Source organism: Podarcis vaucheri, assembly GCF_965113315.1.
Source record: "Podarcis vaucheri genome assembly, chromosome: 9".
Classification (NCBI taxonomy): domain Eukaryota; kingdom Metazoa; phylum Chordata; class Lepidosauria; order Squamata; family Lacertidae; genus Podarcis; species Podarcis vaucheri.
The window spans coordinates 50,174,934-50,197,088 of record NC_138767.1 but is presented as its reverse complement, the minus strand read 5'-3'; the positions used below and the strand labels follow the sequence as shown (position 1 = coordinate 50,197,088).

The 22,155-nt window shown below is 40.9% G+C and overlaps 1 long non-coding RNA gene across 2 annotated transcripts in view; it reads left to right on the top strand.

Moving 5' to 3' along the window:
• LOC309540466 overlaps nucleotides 1-22,155 on the top strand; it is a 60,023-nt gene that overhangs the window by 15,621 nt on the left and 22,247 nt on the right. The window contains exon 2 of one of the 2 annotated variants that reach the window (XR_014223319.1): nucleotides 21,884-22,033. This is a non-coding gene — a long non-coding RNA (uncharacterized lncRNA). The remainder of the gene's footprint in view (nucleotides 1-21,883; nucleotides 22,034-22,155) is intronic. The other variant, XR_014223320.1, reaches the window with a different exon arrangement.

The following is a 22,155-nucleotide window of genomic DNA, read 5'->3' as shown; positions in this document are numbered from 1 at the left end:
TTATGGGTATTCCGGTAAAGGAATCCGGTGGTCGTGGATCCTGTCCAATGCCCTTGCTGGTGGCTAGGGCCATGGCACGACCCCCAGTGACATCAGGGGGAGCTTTCAGTTGTATTTGCATCAACAGGCTCCTTCCACTGGTGGTTAACCTTTGTTAGACTCACCCCTCCCTGGGGGGGGGTGGAGTCACACTCTGTTGTTTTATCCAATGCCTAAGCCAATACCCCTCACATGCTGTAATCAATAAAGTTGTGGCCCTTTTTAGCCCATTAACCTAATAGACTGTGTCCATGTGTCTTTCTTATCCTCAAGCGGGTGGCGGGTCCTTGAATCACAAAGAAAATTAGTGCTAACACTATTAGCTGAAGGAGTAAATGCTGATTGCCCTGTGTTGTAAAGGTTATACTTTTGTATATTCCACGGGTGGGATACTTGCACCCCAGTACAGACCTTGTCTTAATTTCATGATGGTGAAAAGGAGGTGAAAAATAGCTAGGGGATGGCAGAAAAACAGAGAAAAGGGTGGCACAGAGCAAAAACTAATGGGTCAGCAGGAGAGGTGGGTGGAATGGTTTTGGTCCCACTGTCAGCATGCAGTTGTTAAGAAAATAAAGGTTAATCACCCTAAGCTATATACCTGTCTCCATCAAACTCAATAGGGCTTAATTCTGAGAGTATACTGTATGTATAGGATTCCACTTTAAGTCACCTATTTGACTTAATTTAAGAAAATGTATCTATAGTTTTAATCTGGTCCACATGTATGATTTGTCCATTTTAACTTACTTTTCTACATTGGGCAAAAAAAGCTATCTAAATCTCATTAATATATCAGCATATGCATTCAGTTCTAGCTGAGTAGGTTAATCTTGTAATAGATAATGCTTATACAGCAGCTGTAGTGATTGCAGAAAAGCTATAACAAATTACATTAAAGGTGTTGGAGAAATAAAGTAGGGACTTTTTATTATATGTACAAGAAGAAAGTGTCATATAATATCTCATTTTGACTAGTGGCCTGGCCTTTAGCAGAATATAAATATTATTGATATTGATGTTGCACCATGAATCACCTCTCGTTGCACTGGCTCCAGCAGTAGAACCTTTACTGTACATAGAAGGAAAAAACCCAACCATTATTTATTACTAAAAGCTAAATCTTTGATAAATTCTTAACAGGAATATGAGCTCACACTTCAGTTTCTTATCCTCTCACAAGATCATACACCTTCCCACCTTCAAGGCTAATACCATTAAAATAATAATAATCTTACTGCACCCTTCAGACACCAGTTCTTGTTTTCGTCTACACTCCTATCATGGTAACACCTGAAGCAGGTTGCTTCACTGTTGCACAGCAGGCCACTCCTAGTTTCATAATCACAAGCACAATTCAGGAGAGCTGCTTCTGTCTCTTTCATTTGTTGTATTTTCTTTTTAATGATCAAAATAAGAACAAGGAGCAATGCCATTCATGTAACAACTGATAGCTGAAATATCACCTGCATCACTGCAAACGTGCATAGCTGGTGTGGTCATTATAAACTTTTGGTATATTATTTGAAATAGCGTAAAGCATAATGGGACAGACTTTCCTTACTTACCTCATTCGGCATGCTGTTGTAATAATGCTAACTCATGCAATCCTACATCCCAGCAGCTATGCATACCACATGCAGCTGCTGGGTGACCTTGGGCCAGTCACACTTCTCTGAAGTCTCTCAGCCCCACTCACCTCACAGAGTGTTTGTTGTGGGGGAGGAAGGGAAAGGAGAATGTTAGCCGCTTTGAGACTCCTTCGGGTAGTGATAAAGCGGGATATCAAATCCAAACTCTTCTTCTTCTTCTTCTTCTTCTTCTTCTTCTTCTTCTTCTTCTTCAAATATATATCAATTTTAAAGTTTCTTTACAGTACTCCATTTGTGGAAGTTCAAGTTATTAGCCTTGCCCTTCAGTATTGTTCTGCTTTGTGCATCCCTGTATACCTTGGAAATGCAGCTTTGTGCTCAATATGCATATCCAAATAGTAGCTGATTTTGCAAAGCATTTGATGATGATGCCTGCTATATAGATGATCTCTGAGCTGTGCTTTTTTCTAAAGGGGTTCTCCTTTTTTTGTCTTGATAAGCAAAATGATTCTGCAATGGTGAAAACAACTGAGGAGGTGTGTGTTCATGAGCTAGTGGAACATTTGGTGTGTTCCATGCAGAAGGGAAAAAAGACAGCCTCAGTCTACAATCAGTAAAAAGCCACTTCTTCAGACCATTCACTGTGACATCCCATTTAATAATATGTGACTACTCAAGAAGTATTTGAGAGCAAGCAGTTTATGGATTGCAGTTTAAGTACAATAGATACTGAGGAATAAGGAGGAGAAAGATTGTGAAAGAGAAATCAACAATTTAATGGGAGTAGGTGAAAGGGCCAAATAGTTAATAATGCTGTTGAAGGCAGTCTATTTCCTTGTGAGACAGTGCTATTGCTGGTGCTGGATGAAATCTGGGAAGACCCTTCCCATTTTCATTTGTTCCAAATGGTATAGCAGTACACCATTTCATCTTTACCAATGGCCACTGAGCTATATTTATTAAATGTCCCTAATACTGCTCACAGAATGACACCACTATATTCGTACATTTATGTGATTAACATGGAAATATTTTATTATAATTATCTGAGCCACCTAAAGCCTAATGGAGCCCTCACAGTCTTAGGCAGGTTAGTGTGAAATTTAATTTGCACTAATCTGCTAGGCTGATGGGTGTATTATAAATCAATGTGCAATGAAGGAAGGTAATGCAGCTTAAACAAAAAAGGCTAGAAGTAAACAGACCTTGAATAGTATTTTCATAAAGGGATGACTAAAAGGGTGACTTCCAATTACGCATAGAGCAGTGAGTGACCTAATTTTTCCATGCATCCAGGTGAGGTGAGAAGTCTGCTACATGTTTAATATGTTTCAAAATGAGGGGAAACATTCATTGGAATAAGGAGCCAAGTGATATGCTTTCAACTTGCCAAGCACATCCTATTCAATTTAGGACAAAACACCTACATGCATGTCTACCCAGAAGTAAGACCCACTGAGTTCAATAGGACTTATTCCCAGGTAAGAGTATAAAGGATTGCAATCTTAGGCTGCACTCCTGTAGTCACCTAGAATTAATCCTCATTAAAGTCCCAGAAGTGGGACTTACTTCTGAGTAGACATGCATAGAGCTGTGCTGTTAATCACTTTATCATTGTGGGTTTCCATTCCTCAATTGGTAGATACCTGCTTCAATGCAAATTTGGTTTTATAAATACAGAAATTTATTTTAAATATTTAGACCCATTTCCAGTGTCTAATGATAAAATAAAAACATCAGTTTAACAACAAATAATTAACAACAATAAAAAAGAAAGCTGCAGATTAAAACTGCAACAAAAATGCGTAACACAGAAATGGTACACTTGAGAACAGAAAAATTTTGGTGCATTGGCACAGAATCGGTTGAAATCCCGAATGAATAAAATGGTTTTTGTGAGCCCAGGCTGCTGGGAAGGGGGCACAGAAAACAATACAAACAACATGACAATATATTGTGATCAAAATGGCCACAACTTTATTGAATACAGACGTCAATAGGTTTTGCCATAGGTGTTGGGTATACATATTGAATCAGCTGATTGCTGACTGCTCACTTCATCAGGGTCTATCTTGGATTAAGGATCCTCATATGATGCACATCACATATAGGTAATCTGTCTGGGATGCCATTTTGGGCGTTCTATGGTCCATTGGCTCCTTTTTGGGCACACAAGCATTCCCCACCTCTCCTCTGACTATGAGAACACTAGAGTAGGAAATCAGATCCTGTTCTCAATTCTTAGGAAGGTTCATATGGCAGAAGGTAGTACTTCAAGAACCTCACTCGAAAGCTATCTTGGTATTTAAGGGTTAAAAGTTAAAATGATCACTTTGAGTGTGGTATCCCAGAACTCAACCTAGCCCAAATTGATGGTACCAGAAATGGTTATATTGTCAATTGTTGAGATGTATAGGAGAAGTATAATAGATTGTGCTCCTTGCACAGGCCATCCAACTGGGTGACCAGGATGGTTTCAATTTCAAACGCAGGTCAGAAGTTAGATTGAAATGAATCTAGATTAGAGAAGGAAAACCTATAGCTTTCTAGATGTTGTTGGACTACAACCTGTGCCATCTCTCAGCACTTGTCATGTGAATTGCAAATGATGGGAATTTAAGTCCATTAACACCCAAAGGGCCACAGGTCCCCCCCATGTGATCTAGATAATCCATGTCATTGAGAAGCCAATACACATCTCAAAACCTTGCCCTCACAAGGCAGGCTTGCAACTGGATGCACAGCTACCTCCATCAAGGGAGCTTCAAAAGCTCCACCTGAAGAAGTCTTTGTTATCTGCTGGATCTATCTTGGCGGATAATATCTGGCAAGGGAAGTTTGACTGAAGTCAATAAAGGGGTCTGGGTCTACTTTAGGCCTCAAATAAGCTCACTTGTGGTACCCAACCTACCAAGGTTGGTGGCTCTGTTTGTGCACATTTATTAGGCTTCCATAAGGTACTAATCTTCCCTGATGCAGGAGCACTGGGGAGAGATTTACAGAGGGCTAGAATGAGATTTAAAGAAACCAGACGTAGCCTGTGGGGCATATACCGCCTGCCTCTGCTTTAAGCATTTTATTTATACTTTCTCTCCCCACCCCATTACCTGGGGTGTGCTGTGTGTGTGCCATATTTACAATGCCTAATAAAAGGCTGCTGCAGCAGGTAGCCTGGTCTTCAAGGTGCTCCAGTGGTGTAAGACTCATGATTGAAAGGCACTTTACAAGCCACAGATGAAAGGAACAATAGAACAGCCAAGTGCACTTATTAATAATTTATTTAAAAATCATACCTTTGATGGACAAGGCATTGTATGTGGGTTGTGCACAACTGACAGTATTGACATTATTGTAATTTTCAATTGGTTTTAAAAGACCAGGGGGCGGGGTGATGGTGTGGGAAACGTAATAGTCCAAGGGAGAAAATACATTGGGATAATTGTTAATAGAACTTGATTTATAGCTGTACTTCACTGTGTAGGTTCTTAAGACTCGCTGCAACTTCCCTTTTGTTTGGACTGATGAATAATTAATACCCAAAGCTTCTTATATTTCTTTACGGCTAACCTTTTGACCAGTGTGTTAGCTAAGCATTATGTTAGATTACTGATAGAACTTGGAGGAATAATGATAGCAATCGTGATTGCAGCTATTGTTCGTATCATAGGGGTGGGTGGGTTATGAGGTTAGAAGCACTGAACTGGCTTTTTTAAAGGAATACCTTTGTAGGAAAAGAAATCAAGGTAAATGTCTTGGTTTTTTTTAAAAGTTGGCTAGCCTCATTTCTTCCTTTCGAAAAAAGCAGAACTGGTCATTTTTCAGGGATGGTGTGCGGATGATTTGGAGTGGACTTTGAAGAAGACAGACACCACGACCCTGGGGTTCAGCAGTAGCTAGCACACCAAGTTACAGGCTGTGGTTCCTGGCTTTGAGCCTGATTCTAGTCCTCACTGAACCACATACCATAAGACCAAGTCTCATCATCACACACACCTTCGTCTAGACCTGAGGACCCCACATTACGAAAGGCGGGAAGCGCAGAAGTGCCAGTCTCTACTTTTCCACAAGGGAGTGGAGTCTAGGAGATATGGCATTGAGGTAGATGGAGCCTGTGTTCACAGCATACATTAAAAGTGAAGTGGGATATGTGATTTAAATGTATGCAGCCAAGGGCTCAAAAGGAAAAAGTTCATTTCCAGTCCTTGTCGAAAAACGTTACTCTCTAGGAGCTCTCCGTGGTGCTGATTAGCAACCAGTCCATCTTGCAGCAGCCTTGTCTTGTGGGCTACTCTGGGTGTGGGTATATTCCAGAACAAGAAAAATCCCATCACTACTTATCACCTATAAGTAAATGATACCAGGATCTAGTTGCATACAGACAATGAGGAGGGGCAGCTAGTAACTAGCCCCTCCACATTGTCTGAAAAGTTAATGTAGTAGGCGGTTTTGCTGGCTCATTCTGGCCCATTTTGCTGAAGCATACAGCCTTCCATTATGCCCATTCACCCAGTTTGGGGAGATGCTTTTGCAGCTGCTCATAATCCCCTTTTGTTTTTACAACCCTGAACAATTTGATGTTCTCAGCAAACTGGCTTCACTCCTGGATAATTTACAAACAAGTTAAAAAGCACCAATCCGAGCACACAGACGTGGGGAACGTCCATGTCTGCTTTCTCCCTTAGGTGTTATGGCTCACAGAATTTTGATTTATGAGCATATTATTACTACTTTGTGGGCCTTAATACAGATGTTCTCTCCCCCTGACATTTGTTCATGCACTTGGGAGTTGTTTTAAAGTGAAGGTGTCTGATCCTATTATAGTTGGTCAATCTCTCTCATAACATTTTCCTTACTGTCTGTTTATTTTTTATATTCTCATAAAGCAATGGCCCTTGTTTCCCTCAGTGGTTTCTGCTCAACTGCAGAGATATATTTAGAATTTACACTTTTCTATCATGCCAGAGAAGATCAATGACCCATTACCCAGCAAAGATGAGATGAAGCAACTGGATCAAACTGAAGACTGAACTTTCCAAAAGAGACCCAATCCATCTTATTTCTGCTTTATGGATACTACCAAAAACAAAACAGTCCATTCCAGAGATGGTTGCATGCAGAAAGGTTGAGATAAGGCATGGGTTCTGTCTAATCAGTGCTGTGCAAATGGAGATTGTGTTGGCATTTGATTGAAATATGTTATAAAAACAGCAGGGGAATCTGCTTGTGGAAACAGCTTTTATATGCAGATTTTCCTTGCTGGGCTGTGGCTCATCTTTTTAATCCTGCAGGCCAAAATTCTATATTCCAAGAAGCTCCCCCAAACCTCTCAGCCTTGGGAGGTGAGACTTGTGTCAACTAGGGCTAGGTTCTTTTCTGTTGTGGCACCTACCCTATGGAATGCCTTGTTGAGTAAGGTCCATCAGACCTCATCACTATGCTGCTTCAGGTACTTATTGGCAATTGTTTTTTATTTTATTTTTAAAGAGCTATGGTTAATTGTAGGGTGTATGGGGTGTTAGGGGAGGGATAGTACCTTTAGTGGGGGACATGTCATGCTCCTTCTGGGGTACATTGCTCCCTTTTGGACCCCACCCTGCACTCAGCTCTCACCTGTGGCTCCTAGAAGCTGTCAACATGCGACAGCAGCCACACCCCAGGAATTGGCTTCAACTGGTTGGCTAAACCAGGTGAGGGTAGTGGATGGATCTCAAACCCTTGGTGAGTTAGGGACTTCCCCTGCTATAGAAGACAGGCTCTGGTGGATTGAGCAAATGAGACCAATAGTGGTCAAGAAGGTGGCTACTGCCCGTGCTGTAGAGGGAAGTGTGGGGCAGATGGTGCTTGTCAACATGGGAAGGGAGCCCATCTAGGAGAAGGAAAACTCTGATCCTAAACCTCTGCTGCCTTTCAGGATATCTTTGGGAGAAGAAAGGGCTAAGGAGTAAATCCTACACAAACCTGGAGTGGAGTCTCTAAGATGATTGGATGGCATCTTGTACACCTCCTTCCGGCAACTCCTGCAGCCAAGCTGGTGCCAAATGTATTTCTCTGCTTTCCTTTGGGGTCTTGTCAACTGGGCAGCCCTGGACCTCAAACTGTGCACTGGAAGTTTGAAAATTTAGTCTGAAAATTATGACAAAATATTGGAGTGGATTTGGCACCAAACTAGTGCCAAATGTATTGCTTTCCTTTCCTTTGGACCACATCGGTGAGGCCGAGAGGTGGGTTGCCTTGTTGTCTGGGCAACCCAGGACCTTCATAAACACTGCCCAGACTTGCACAGAGGTTTGACTTCACCTCTGGAGGTGCGCTCCATTGTCTCTCGAGACAGACGGATGCCAACAATATTGTTAATTGCCTAATTTTGCAGGCTCAGTTCTGTTATTTGTCTGCTGCTGGAATTTATTAAACAGGTTGGGTGTTGTTAATTCATTAAATTAAGAGCATACGTTCTTTTTCCAGAAATCACTTGCTTTATTCTATCTCTATTATTTGTTCATTAGCCGCCTTTAGTCCTTTTGAAGAAATAGGTACATTAAAACATTAGAAAACATTAAAGTAAGAAATGAAATCTTACATGCCTTTGGAGGGGGTAGGGGGCACCACAGCTCAGTGGTAGAGCACATGCTTTGAATGCAGACTCCCTGGCATCTTCAGTTAAAAGGGTCCAATAGCAGGTGATATGCTGCACTGCCTGGAGAACTGCAGTCCAGCACAGTAGACAATGCCAGTCCAGATGAACAAATGGATTAGCATGGCATAGGTCTGTTTCCTATGTTATTTTTCATTTATTTTTTGTTTGCTCTGGTCAAAGTGGATGTAAAGCAACCTGCACTATTGGAATATACCCAGAAATATGGCAGGAATCCAAATCTACTCTGAATGGAAGAATTGTTGTTGTTTGAGGACACAGGGATAATTCTCTGATTCTAAGTACTGCCCATACACATGCTTCTTTATCTTTACTCTTTTTAAAATTGTGAATGCTGGACTTAGATGACGGCTTTCTCCATCACAAAATACAGAACTCATTTTTTAAAGCTTAACTTTCTAGAGCGATTACACAATTTCAGTAGTTGAACCTTGAAGAAGCAAAGTGAGACTGTCAATATAATTTTTATGGTTGCAAGAGGGCACTTTTCCTGCCTCTTTGGATCTCTTGCAAGGACTTCTTCCTAGCAGGGAGCTAACTGGTTCAGTGGTAATAATGTATCTCAGAGGCTTGTATAATACTTTTCCCCATGGTGAGCTGATTGCAGAGTTCCAAGATTTCTATTTCCTCTGATATGTTTGAAAGACACTTTACATCCCATTGTTTCTTGCATGAGATAGATAAAGCGTAATGCCTTCTGCTTTCACTGAAGCTATTCAGCACTGACAACTTTGAGCTATTGTTTCTGTACTTACGCCATATAAAGCATTTGAAGCCTTCACACCAGCATTTTGTATTACTTGCAGCGATTCATTTGAAATGCAAGGTCTGTTTGTCCTTGTTGATGTGAATGGGTAATTGAAGTCAATTAAATAGAAGCCATGCAAAATAATGGGCTTGATTCCTAAATTTTGGGAAATGGATCCCCTTTTTAAAATAGTCAATTGAACAACCTTACTTTAAATTCTGCAGTAATCTTTTATCTCATGTTTCTAAAGAGAGCAGCTTCTGTATTCTTTCTGTGCCTTCTTATATTTAGTATAAATGATGGTATAGACAAGGAAAAAATAAGACCCTGAAATGGTTGCAAACCAAAGAGAATGTGACTAATTCTATGCATCCATCTGCCCTTTTATCTTTCTTCCCCCAGCTATACAACATTACAGTATGTTTTAAACCAACAGAGCTTCCAAAGAAATGTTGAAAGATGTGTGTAAACCCTTTGGCACCCCTAAAGAACTTTCCTGGATAGCAGCCATTGCTTTAATAATCAATATTTAAAGAGGAATTTGTGTATGTGGTTTTCATAAAAAGAAAGGATATGCCGTGATTGCATATAGGCTGAGGAAATGCCCGTGAAGTCTGGTAGGGGAAGTGGGAGAGAAAGAAAGAGAAATCATGGCTATGAATGAATGAATGAATAAATGCCACAAGCATAGCTGGGCCTTGCTATGGTCAACTTGCTGTTGCAATTCTTTGCTTTCCTGTGGGACCCCACTGTGTGTATCACTCTCTGGATGAGAGCCATGGGTTTCAGCCTTACATTCCCACTGTTTTTCTATAAACCTCATTATGTTTGTTTTTATCAAATAAAGAAATGAAAACAGATTTGAAATTATACAGCTATTTATAGAATGACACATTCTGGCTACTCTCTCTGTGTGAGAGAGGGATTGAGTGCTGAAATAAATGATCAGGAGAATCACATGTGTGGGATATGGATTAAGACATAATTGTGATAGAGGGCCTTGTGTTTATTTTCTCTTCTTTCTCCTCCTCCTCCTCCTCCTCCTCCTCCTCTTCTTCTTCTTCTTCTTCTTCTTCTTCTTCTTCATTTTCTTCCTTTGCTTATTGTTGATTCTTTCCTATTTATAGTAATTAGATTGGTTTGCTTTTTATTGTATTATGTGTTGAAAACTCTTTTTTAAAAAGAGAATCATAGGATGAATTTTTGCTTGGGTTCATCTTCAAATGGCAGAACTTTGAATGTTCCCATACTAAAATATCACTGTATACAGAAAAGTAACAGGTTAAGTGGAAAAAGAGATGCATCATGTGATTCTCTGGAGCATGTGTTTTATCTAACAAGTGTGCACTTGCACACACATTCGGACAATGTGCTTGGTATTAATTGGTTGCATAGTTTTTGAATTCATTGTTGGATGGAAGTCAATGTTGTGCTATGATGACCACTTCAGCAGCATAAGCATTTATATTGCCAGAAGAAATGATCTCCCTTCTTCCCCTGCATGCTTATCTTAACCCTCCAGAGTGGATTTGTGGGAGGTGTAAGGGGGCTCAAGGGGAGGAGAGGGAAGAGCCCTGTTGCACCAGTGGTAGTCCTTGCACTGGCTTCCACAAGTGCACCAGGTTAGTTGAATCCACCCTGAACCTCCAATAATGGTTACTTACTTTAGAAGCAGAAGGAAGACAGAACTTCTGGCATTGTTGCGTGATGAACAATCATTTTATCTCATTGTAGTCATGATCATGTATGGTCCTTTGAGAGAAATGATGGATCAGCAAAAAGTCAGGGCTCATGGACTTATAACTCCCTTTTCAAAGTTCTGTTTGCCACCTCAAAGGATGCATATCCTAGTACAGTTCCTTCTGCTGAAATTGCAAAGGGACGAAAGTGCATCAAGAAATGACCCTTAGATGGCAGGCTCATTGGAAGAAAAGAGGAATAGAGTCCTCTATCCTTTCCCTGCTAAGCTCTCACAGGCAGAGTCTGTCCTTTGTTATAAGAGAACAGTACAATATATCTATATATTCCTGTTGCTATTACTAGCCTCATTTATATTTATGAGCTAACAGTGCAAAACAATTGCATGTGAAGATTAACCTTTTTGTTTAAAATAAAACATTAGGTGCATGGACACCACTGATTTAAATCATGCAGGTCGGATACAGCCTGCTGGCTTCTCTTTGTTGGCCTTTCACAGCCTCACATTTCCCCTGTTAACAGTTTCTGCCAATCAGCTAAGGAGAGGGCAGGCTGAAGCTGTGACATGCACTGTGAAAGGGAAGCCTGCCAAGGAAGCACAATCCTGGCAAATTCAAGGGTGGAGGATATGGATGTATTCTTGAGTCCATGGATGGATGTGTGTGAATGGCACATGCATGTGACTTTGACCGTGCTCATAGCTGGCATGTGGTTATCCACAAGATAATGCAGGTCTCATGAAGAAAAAGATTACTGACCTCTGACTCGGGGATGGAACAAGGTGGGGGCAGACCGGCCTGGGTGTCTTCTCCGGGGGGGGGGGGACATTCAGTGTGCCACCCACCCACGACTCCAGCCTACCACAATCCGACTGGGGAAGGGGGGGAGCTGCGCAGTCCCACACTCCTGGGCTGGTGGATGCAGGCACGCAGGGAGAGGACGTAAAGGAGGAAGACGAGCAAAGAAACAGAGGGTTTCTGGAATCCCAACAAAAGCTCAACAACTCTTTGGTCAATCCTTCCCTTAAAAAAGATCAACAACTCCTGGCAATGACAATGGGTAGATCACAGGCAGTCTTTTTATACTGTGAGTTGATCGCTGTCTCTTGGGAGTCGAACTAGATTTCAGTATGGGGGGTGGGTGGGTTGAAAAAAAAAATTCCGCACCAGGTACGACCTGACCTTGCTACGCCACTGCCCTGACTTAAACTAAAGGTGTGTTTACTGTGAGTTTCCAGTTAGTCCTGGAAAGTTTTGATTCCTCCCTGCCCCGATGTGTGCCATCTATGCCACAACATCCTTGGATGATGATGATGAAGAAGAAGATTTAACAGCTTTGCTAAAAGACCAGTGGAAACAGACCCTCATATATATATGAGTCTTGGATCCATGCAGTTGTTTCCTTTAATGGATCCTTGAAAAGCAGCTAGGCAGAGGAGAGTGTTGACTTTTATCAATGGACCAAAGTGAGCTGCTTATGTGAAGGATGACCTAGAATTCATATTGACTGCTAGTGTAATATAAAACTGAGGAGTAAACCTCCTTCCAGAAAGGTTTTCTTTCCTTTTATGACTAGAGGTGTAGAAATAGTGCTATTTAAAGTGGATGAGTACAGCCATTGTCTGAAAAACATAAAATAATTTATACTTTTACAGGTAGCGGTGCAGCAAGATGAAAGGCCTCCTTTTAGATCTAATTGAACTTGAATGACTGCCAATTAAGTTAAGAGCGGCAACCACAGTGTGCTTATTGCACATTTCAGTGTCTAGTAAAAACCAACCATAGGGAAGGGTGAGAGTGTAATTCTTTGAGACAGTGACCCATGGAAAGGAAATTGCAAAGGCCACAAATTCAAATAAGCCTGCAGTTCCAATCCATTCTTCTAAATCATTTTGCAAGTTTATATGGGTGAAGTCAGGTGTGTACACAGCCAGTTGTTTGCCTTGTTTCCCTTTAGAGAATAATAGCTGTGCATCTGAGAAAGCCAGCTGGATTTTCTTTGGGATGTAAGTATCGGTATTGGTAAACATTCTCAGCACTTTTATTTCCTGTTATTTTATACCCAATTACCAAATTTTAAAGCTACAGAGTATCACACACTGCTTCTAAAGAGTGGAATATTAGACAGTAAGCAATACAGTGAAGGCAGGATTCAGAAGTGCAGTTGAACAAACCTCTGAAATGAGGACGTGTGTCCTGAAATTATTACAGAACATCATATGCTGGTTTGAGGTTGAATTTTATAGATGGAAGTGTTAAAACGTTCTTGTACATCAGGGTTGGTTAGTCTTTTTGATGTACCTTAGCGTAACTTGGTCAGAATCTAGAATGGGTTTCCATCATGAAGATCTCAAATATATATCATCTTATTCACTGCTTTATGTATATTTGCAGAAATAGAGCAAAACATTACAGCTTCAGGTAAGCTTCTACTTCCAGTGGAGAGACATTATGCCCAAAGTGAATTAAACATGGAGGAAGTCATATTTCTCAAGCTGAATTTTTGAAGTAGGTTGTTCCAGTTCGGTAGTAATTTGAGCTTAACCTGCATTTACTACAGAGTTTAAATTCATGTTGTTGTTTTTTTAAAAAAAATTAATGTCGGCATCTGCAGCATTGCATATGAATAATGCTGTCTCTCTGCTCAACCTGGTGGAATCAAGTGGATATTTTTCTTCTTTAAGAAAAATCAGATCATAAGAGTAGAGAATTTCAAGATTGCCTGTCTCTCACATGTAATTATCTGGAATAGAAGGAACTATACCACAATACTTTTGAAATAGTACCTCCTTGGTTAATGTCCAAATCTATTTTATTTGCTCGGGGCAATGCTTTAATAATACAAGGAGACTAGTATAGCCTTATGCCTTATTTTCCTGTATTTCTAGCTATATATTACCACCAATTATATTTTGGGGGGTATGGACAGACCTTGGTATCTGTCTTCTTCCTCCATGTGTACATAAATACCAAAGGTAGGCAATAATCATCACCTTATACTATATCTATTTTTATGTTTAGGATTAATAATAAAAAAGCTCAATGGCCTTGATACAGAGATATTCTTTGCATGCATGTGCATACCAGCAGAATTGTTTCATTTCCTAGCTGTGGCTTCTTGACAACAGTGTGTGTGTGTGTGTAGCCCCCTACTTAAGAACAACCTACATACAAGCTAAGAAAGCAATTCTTATTTTAACCTCCTTCCTTATATACCCTTGCCCTCTGAAGCTCTGGCCATTTCCCCAGTCACTTTAGTTTTTTCTCTCTTGGAAAAAACTGTGGCTGAAACTCTCTGATCAGTCTTGTCAAGCCTTGTTAATGGCATGATCCAGCCTGGGAGCATGAGAGACCAACCCCAATCACCTCAGTTCACCTCATTATATACGGTACACACAAAGGCAATGCACACCACTAGTATATAGTGAACATTGTGTATGCAGTCAAACCTTGGTTGTTGAACGTAATCTGTTCTGGAAGCCTGTTTGGCTTCTGAAATGTCTGAGAACCGAGGTGCGGCTTCTGATTGGCTGCAGGAGCTTCCTGCCCTCAAGTGGAAGCCACATCAATTGTTCGGCTTCTGAAAAATGTTTGAAAACCAGAAAATTTATTTCTCAGTTTTTGGCATTCGGGAGCCGGAAAGTTCCAAAACAGAGGCATTTGGGAGACAAGGTTTGACTGCATGTGAATTTGTTGGAAGGGGCAGACTCCCCATAATCCTAAATTTAGTAAAGGGGTAAAATTTAGCTGATTTCTGCAGTTTAAAGGGAAGGTGCCAAGCCAATGAAAAATAGGAGCTGAACCAGTTCTCCAGTTCCAGAGATCGCTGATAGCAATGCCATTAAGAACAGAAGGAGAACTAGGTACTGGGCCATTAAGAACAACTGACCATGCAGGCACTGTGCTTGCCTCAATCAGTCTGTTAGTTAGCAGAAGACAATAGAAAAGTCCAGAGGAAGAGGTAGCCCGGTAACAGGAGAGGCATGATGTCACCGCAGGAAGAGATATCATTTTACAACAGAGGTTTGGGGCCCAGGGGTTTCTGGGAAGAAGGAGCAGGAAGTGGGCAGAACTCCATGTGATCAGCAGATATGCTAGCTGGATCAGGCTGTTACAGAGCACAGGCACCATCTATGCAGGGCGGCTGTGGGTGCTGAGGCAACCACAACATTTTCACTGTGGTGGCCTGGTTGGGTGAGCCAATGCATCACGTGTGTGACGTCATGGTGCGTCAAGGCCCAGCGGGACTCATTGCAGTTGTGGGAAGGCCCAACGGGCCTTTCAGAGGGCATGATGGGCCCCATCAGACCTCATTGCACTGTGTGACATGACCCGTGTGACACATTGGGCCTTGTCGCAATGCACGTGACATCACATGCGCGTGACTGGCACCCCCAATGTGGGGCAGAAACTGAATGCACCTTTTACAGAGAGACATGGGGATGGCACTTAGGATGCCTTTGAATCCGTTGCTGCACTGCTTGGAAGGACAAGCCCCTCTTGGGATGTAGAGGCTGTGAATGCTCTCTCCATAAAACGCAGGTGTAAATATGTGTGAATAAACCATATTTCTAAGACACTGCAGACTCCGCTGTGCCTCATTCCAGACAAAACCTGAATTGCAATTAGCTCTGACTGAGCAGTAAAGAGTGGGTTTTCTCTGGGGAAAGCAGTGGGACAAGAGAAAATGTTGCTACTTGACAGCTTGGGGTTTTCCATTGTCACTTAATTTAGAACACCATGTGATTCTCTAACTTGTTTTTCTACTTTGTCTGAAGTTTTGTTCAGTAGCAGCATGCCTGTTCTTTTAAAAGAACAGCTACGGTGCAGTTATTTGGTGGCTGCAGGGTAGGGTGTGTGTGTGTGTGTGTGTAGTTTCAGAGCCCCAGTCCTGTGCCACACAGCCCAGCGCTAATGATGCCACTAAATACAGAGGATACCCTGGAGTCTTGTTTTACAATTGCTTGCCCTGATAAATATTGCACACAAGAAACAAACTTGATCTGATTGTACATACAACTGTCTGCAGATTAATTCTGTCTAGCATTTTACAATCAGACATACAGTCACACCAAGCTTGCTTTTTGTTTGTGATGTTTTATCAGTGCATACAGGTGCAGGGGCAATAAGGATGAAAAGGAATTGAAGAAACCGAAAGCTGCAGCAAGATGCAAATCTTCCAATTACAGAAATAATTTTACAATTCTTTTAATTAAATCAGAAGTCAGAAGTGGAACTCTGGGGCAGAATGAACCAGAGAAAGTACAAAAGAATAGAATACTGTAATGGAAATCCTGTCAACCCTACATCATGTGCTGAGAAATACATTCTTAGAATGATGTTTACTTATATAATTAATGTTTGCTACAAAGGATTTTAAAAGATTTTAAGATTGGCTGTATCATACCCTATGTTTATTTATTTTTAATCACTGGGGCTATTATTCTCTCATGAATCAAGAATCCTTCTCTAGTAAACATAACAAACCTAGTAACTTTATTAATTTACATATCTACTAGTTCTTTTTAAAACAGAACACTTAAAAAACCGAGGCTGCAATCCTATACACACTTACCAAAGAGTAAGTTCCACTTAAGTCTTTGAGGCTTGCTTCTGAGTAGGCACACACAGGATTCTGCTGTGAATTGTTATTTCCTTTTTTTAACATGCATATGAAAATGATTTACATTATTCTTAAAAACCTCTCCATCACACCTCCTGTTCTATTGAGTAGTAAATGTCATGTTTTAGCCCAGTGAGAATTATAATTACTTCTTGAGAACTGGTGGTTTGAAATGAAAGACACAGAGAGACAGCTAACTGTTGAGTTGTCAATGTGAAAATATAATTCAATATAATAACATATCTGATTATGAACACCAGCACTACTCCCAGAGGGAAGTCTGTGTTTATATGCTCTAGTGTAATCAAGATAAAATTATTATGTGTACAAGTGACAGGTAATCCTATTTCTTTTAAAGTAATAATGCCTTGATTTTAATAACCTATTGTGTGCTTTATAACAGAGACCAAGGGTTCTTCAATAGCATTAGGCATGTGGTAGCTATAATAAGTGACTGACATTTGTAAGCCTGTAAGGGGTGGAGGAAAGCATATCATATTTGTAAGGCATATGATCAGGATGTAGAAGCTAAATATACTTAAGTCTCTATGACTGCCTTTGAAGCAGGTGGATTTGTCTAAGGCTTCAAAATTCATTATGGACTTGCCAGGCAGAAATTCAACTTAAGTCTAAAGCCTTGTTCACATAAACAACAGGTGAGGTTGTTGATAAAGTTGCTCCCAGACGATGCCACTTCAGATTGCATGTAGAATATTGAATCATTGATTGCTCATCTTTATTAAAATGAAACAACAGCCATCAGCTCACCACTCCTGAAATCTAGAGGGCAAGAAGAATTCTAGCACTGACAATGGGCATTATTAAGAAATGAAATAATAATAATAATAATAATAATAATAATAATAATAATTAATAATAATAATAATAATTTATTTATACCCTGCCCATCTGGCTGGGTTTCCCTAGCCGCTCTGGGCGGCTTCCAACAAAAGATTAAAAATACATTAAAATATCAAACATTAAAAACTTCCCTAAACAGGGCTGCCTTCAGATGTCTTCTAAAAGTCAGATAGTTGCTTATTTCCTTGACATCTGATGGAAGGGTGTTCCACAGAGTGGGCACCACTACCGAGAAGGCCCTCTGCCTAGTTCCCTGTAACTTCACTTCTCACAGGGAGGGAACTGCCAGAAGGCCCTTGGCACTGGACCTCAGCGTCTGGGCTGAACGATGGGGGTGGAGGCGCTCCTTCAGGTACAGTAGAACCTCTACTTATGACCACCTCTACTTGGGCCCAATCCAAGTCACGACTGCGGCAAACCCGGAAGTAAATACTGGGTTTGCTGCAATTCGCGCACGTGCGGAAAAGGCTGCCGCCATCTGCACATGCACACAACAGCGCGTCTACCAGCGAGCTGTTTTGCCTAAAGGACAGGGCGCCGGAACGGATAATGGTGGTAAGTAGAGGTTCCACTGTATACTGGGCTAAGGCCGTTTAGGGATTTAAAGGTCAGCGCCAACACTTTGAATTGTGCTCGGAAATGTACTGGGAGCCAATGTAGGTTTTTCAGGACCAATGTTATGTGTTCTTGGCAGCCACTCCCAGTCACCAGTCTAGCTGCTGCATTCTGGATTAGTTGTAGTTTCTGGGTCACCTTCAAAAATAGCCCCACGTAGAGCACATTGCAGTAGTCCAAGTGGGAGATAACTAGAGCATGCACCACCCTGACGAGACAGTCTGCAGGCAGGTAGGGTCTCAGCCTGCGTACCAGATGGAGCTGGTAGACAGCTGCCCTGGACACAGATTTGACCTGCATCTCCATGGACAGCTGTGAGTCCAAAATGACTTCAGGGGCTCAGCTACCCCATTCAGGACCAAGGAGTCCTCCACTCCCACTCATCCCCTGTCCCCCCAAAACAGTACTTCTGTCTTGTCAGGATTCAACCTCAATCTGTTAGCCGCCGTCAATTCTCCAACTGCCTCCAGACACTCACACAGGACCTTCACTGCCTTCACTGGTTCTGATTTAAAAGAGAGGTAGAGCTGAGTATCATTCACATACTGATGAACACCCAGTCCAACCCCCCGGATGATCTCTCCCAGTGGCTTCATATAGAGGTTAAAAGTCCTGTTCAGGTATTTGAATGAAAAGGAGAGTTGGGGCATGCATAAAAGCTGCATCCCCAGTGTCCCTATACTGGATCTATATCAAACCTTCACATTCAGCATGACTGCTAAAGAGGACTTCTATGTGCATTCAGCTTCTAAGTGCATATTTGGGGTTGTTTGTTACGGATTACTTACAGATTAATTTGTAAAAGGGACGGAACAGATTTAAGGAAGAACACATACAGAATGTTGTAGACTGGAAATGGACGGATGAGCCCATATTAATAGAATTTATGCTATTATTAGTATTGTGAACCACCCTGGGATGCATTTTATAATGACAGGTGGTATGTAACTTGATATCACTTCTAGAAAGTAGCACCTGAAGACATTTGCTCCACTGATTCGTGATCCTGCTTTCCATTATGTCCTCTATGCTTGGCACTATCTATATAGTGCCCCTGGGATAGGTCACTTAGGTATCTAGAGTGAGATGATCCCCAGCTCTATCTCTCCACCCCATCTGAATCAGGTAAGGCAGCACAATAGTAGGTGCCTAGAGGTAGTAATGGATTGCATGAGGGCCAATAAAACGACTAGATGGAGGTTCCTGGGTTTGGGGAGTGAGGAGGTGGCCTGTTCTGGACACTATTACAATCTCTGGGAAGAAACAGGTGCATAATTTGGAGGTCCTCGTGGATACAGTTTAGGTCACTAGAGGCTTCAGTGACTGTTGGACTGCTGAAATTTCCTGCTTTGCCTGTTTTGCCAGCTATGGCCATTCTTGCTACAGTGATTATCTCTTGTCTAGATAATCTGGGTGATCTCACATCTAGGTTACTGCAAGGCTCTATATAGGGCTGCCCTTGATGGTTTGCAAGTTCCAACTGGCGCAGAATGCTACTGCTCACCTACTTACACATATTTCTTGTGATCTGCACAGACTGCTTATCTGTGGAACTGCTTATCTCTGGAGGTGGGTCAGGCATCTTCAGTTTTGCAGGTTCACTGCTACGTAATATGCACCACCCGGTGCTCTATGTCCTGCTGATCTTGTTTTAAGCCCCCCCCCCCCGAAATCTGATCTGTTGAACAGTTTACTAGTATATATTATCATGCTGGTGTTTCCATCTGATGAGTTGTTTTGTGATTTTAATAACTTTGCTTTTTACTGGTTGTGACTACGCATTTTATATTATAACTTGTTAATTACTTTGTGATTTTTATGAATTGTTGTATATAAAATATAAAATAAATGAGCATGCTCTTTATCTGAAAACCTGTAACCAGTCTGAGAAGAAAGAGATGCAGATAGGAAGCAGACTGTTTCTAGGCAGTATTTGCTCCCTCAGCTCTGCCTTCCTATGCTATTACTTCCTCACCAATCTGTGGCTGACCTTGTGCTTTTCCTTTTCTTCTCCTTCACCACAGATGTAGGCTTCCCCTGCCCGTAATATATTTTAATAGTCATTCTTGATATCGAATGGTGTTGAATCCAGTTTGGATTACATCAAAAGGAAAGGACAGGGAACTACCTGCCTAACTAATGTGTTTCCTTCCCAAACCATTCTTAAATTTTGAGCTTCTGCAGGCAGACCTTGGAGATAGACTGTCAGTTTTCAGACCCACTGGATTAAACAAAAAATGCAAGTGACAACACAAAATGGAATTCCTTATCATCAACTTCTTATTTTTGGTAATATTTTGATTTTAAAAAAACAAAACCCAGAATTATTATGATTTTTCTTAACATTATCTTAAGTAGTGTCTGATCCATTTTCTGTGCTGTTATATTTTTAATACATTGAAATGCTGTCTTAGATGAAAAGAAAATGCAAAATTCAAAACTATATGGCACACTTACCATCCACCCCACATGTAGAGTTGCAGCCCAACTGGTATTTCAGGACATGCTAAAAGTGAAAGGAAAATACTCACTGTTGCAATGGGAGGGCTATGTGCAAGTCCCAAGTGCACATCATGCTGTACTCATCCTCCTAAACCCATAGGGTTCACACCCACAAGTAACTTCAGCCTAGGGAAGAACAAATTCAGAGAATGTAGCTACTTTTTATTAAGGTGTCAGTCATTGTTGTCTACTTACATATCTAGAGAAAAGATAATTCTAAAGCAGTCCAGTAAGCTCTTAAACAGATTTTTTTCAAAGGGAAAATGGGGTGCTTTCTAGTAATGAATCACAGTGCAGAAGAACATTTCTTTACATGGAGTTAAATATGCACTGTGTGCATATGCAAGAACTGCAACAAACATGCAAAAAGGATTGCAGCTATAACCCGACCTCCACTCTTCTACAACAGACAGAAGCAATTGTGAAATCAGCCGTTGCTCATAGACCCATAGTCTATAGAAATAACTTCATGTAGTCACCATGCAAAATTTCTGCCCTATCAAAGGAACCTTCTCACACTTCCAATTTATATTAAAGTACCTAGTGCTGCCTTAAGAACATTTGGTACCTGAAGTGGAAAATCAAAAGTAAGTACATCCATACAGGTGTGTGCACATGTAGTCACGTAAAAATGACTACAACTTCATACTGGAGCTCTTTGCTGTTATATTAAGTTGGAGGAGCTTAAAAATTGAGTTCTATATCACAGAAGAAGCCTATGCATGAAGAGGCAGCTCTTTTTGACAGATGTGCCCTATCAACTCATGGATTGGTGGTCGTAGGTGGGGGGCTGGTAAGACTGCAATGCAGGATTGAGGTCAGCATGCACAACTTTGCTGTCACATTCACACAATTGTTAAAATGCATGGGAATGCTTAGATAGGACTTTTGTGCATCTCACATTGCTCTGTAAATTGGCTGACCTCCCAGACACCATTTTATTTTGGGGGGTAATGGCTGTGGTATTGCTCACATAACTGAAAGCAGAGCCCTAGTTTTCTGATGAAAAGTATAGATAATGAAATATAGCAAGTGTTTACAAAAGCAAATGCACATTATTCAATTAGAAGCATGCCATGAGTGCTTGTGAATCAATAATTATTTATAATTTCCTAGCAACAGCTTTTCATTTACATAGAAAAACACTGGGAGCTGCTCACTGTGTTCCTCACAGTAATTTTGTCTAAGGTGCCATTGAAATTGCCTGTTTCATAGAGTTAAATTATGCTTGCAGAGATGCAATAGTGGAGGTACGTGATCAAAAAGCCATGTGTACTGAGAATAAGCAGAGATATTTTATTTTTTATTACACTCTCCCAAAACTGTACTACATTCACTATATTGTCCCAAAATGGAAGATTAACCAATTTTGCCCTTCAACCTTTTGAGTGTTGGGAGTTGTAGCGACAGATATATTTCTCAGCATGTTCTCGTGGAAGCTTCAATGAAAAAGTTGTTTCCTACAATCCTCTTCTTAAAACATGCTCTGAACTTTCTGTGATAAGAGTTTAACTTCACTTTGAGGGACCTGGTTTTATCATTTTTATTTATTTGAAGGAAAGATTTCTCTTTGTGCTGGGATGTGTGACAAACCGCAGATCCTTCTTTGCAATGAACTGAAGATATTTACCAAGTACAAAACTCTTCAGACTTGAGATGGCTGAATCAGACCAAGCTGTAGCAGTGAAAAGAACAGGTACATTCCCAGTAACTTTCCCTGGATTCAATTTTTTGGAAATTGGATTTAAGATTAAAAAATCTGGTTTGCTGAAATGTGTTTAAATATCTATGACTGTTGGCTAAAACTCTTATTTTTTAAGTTTAAATTT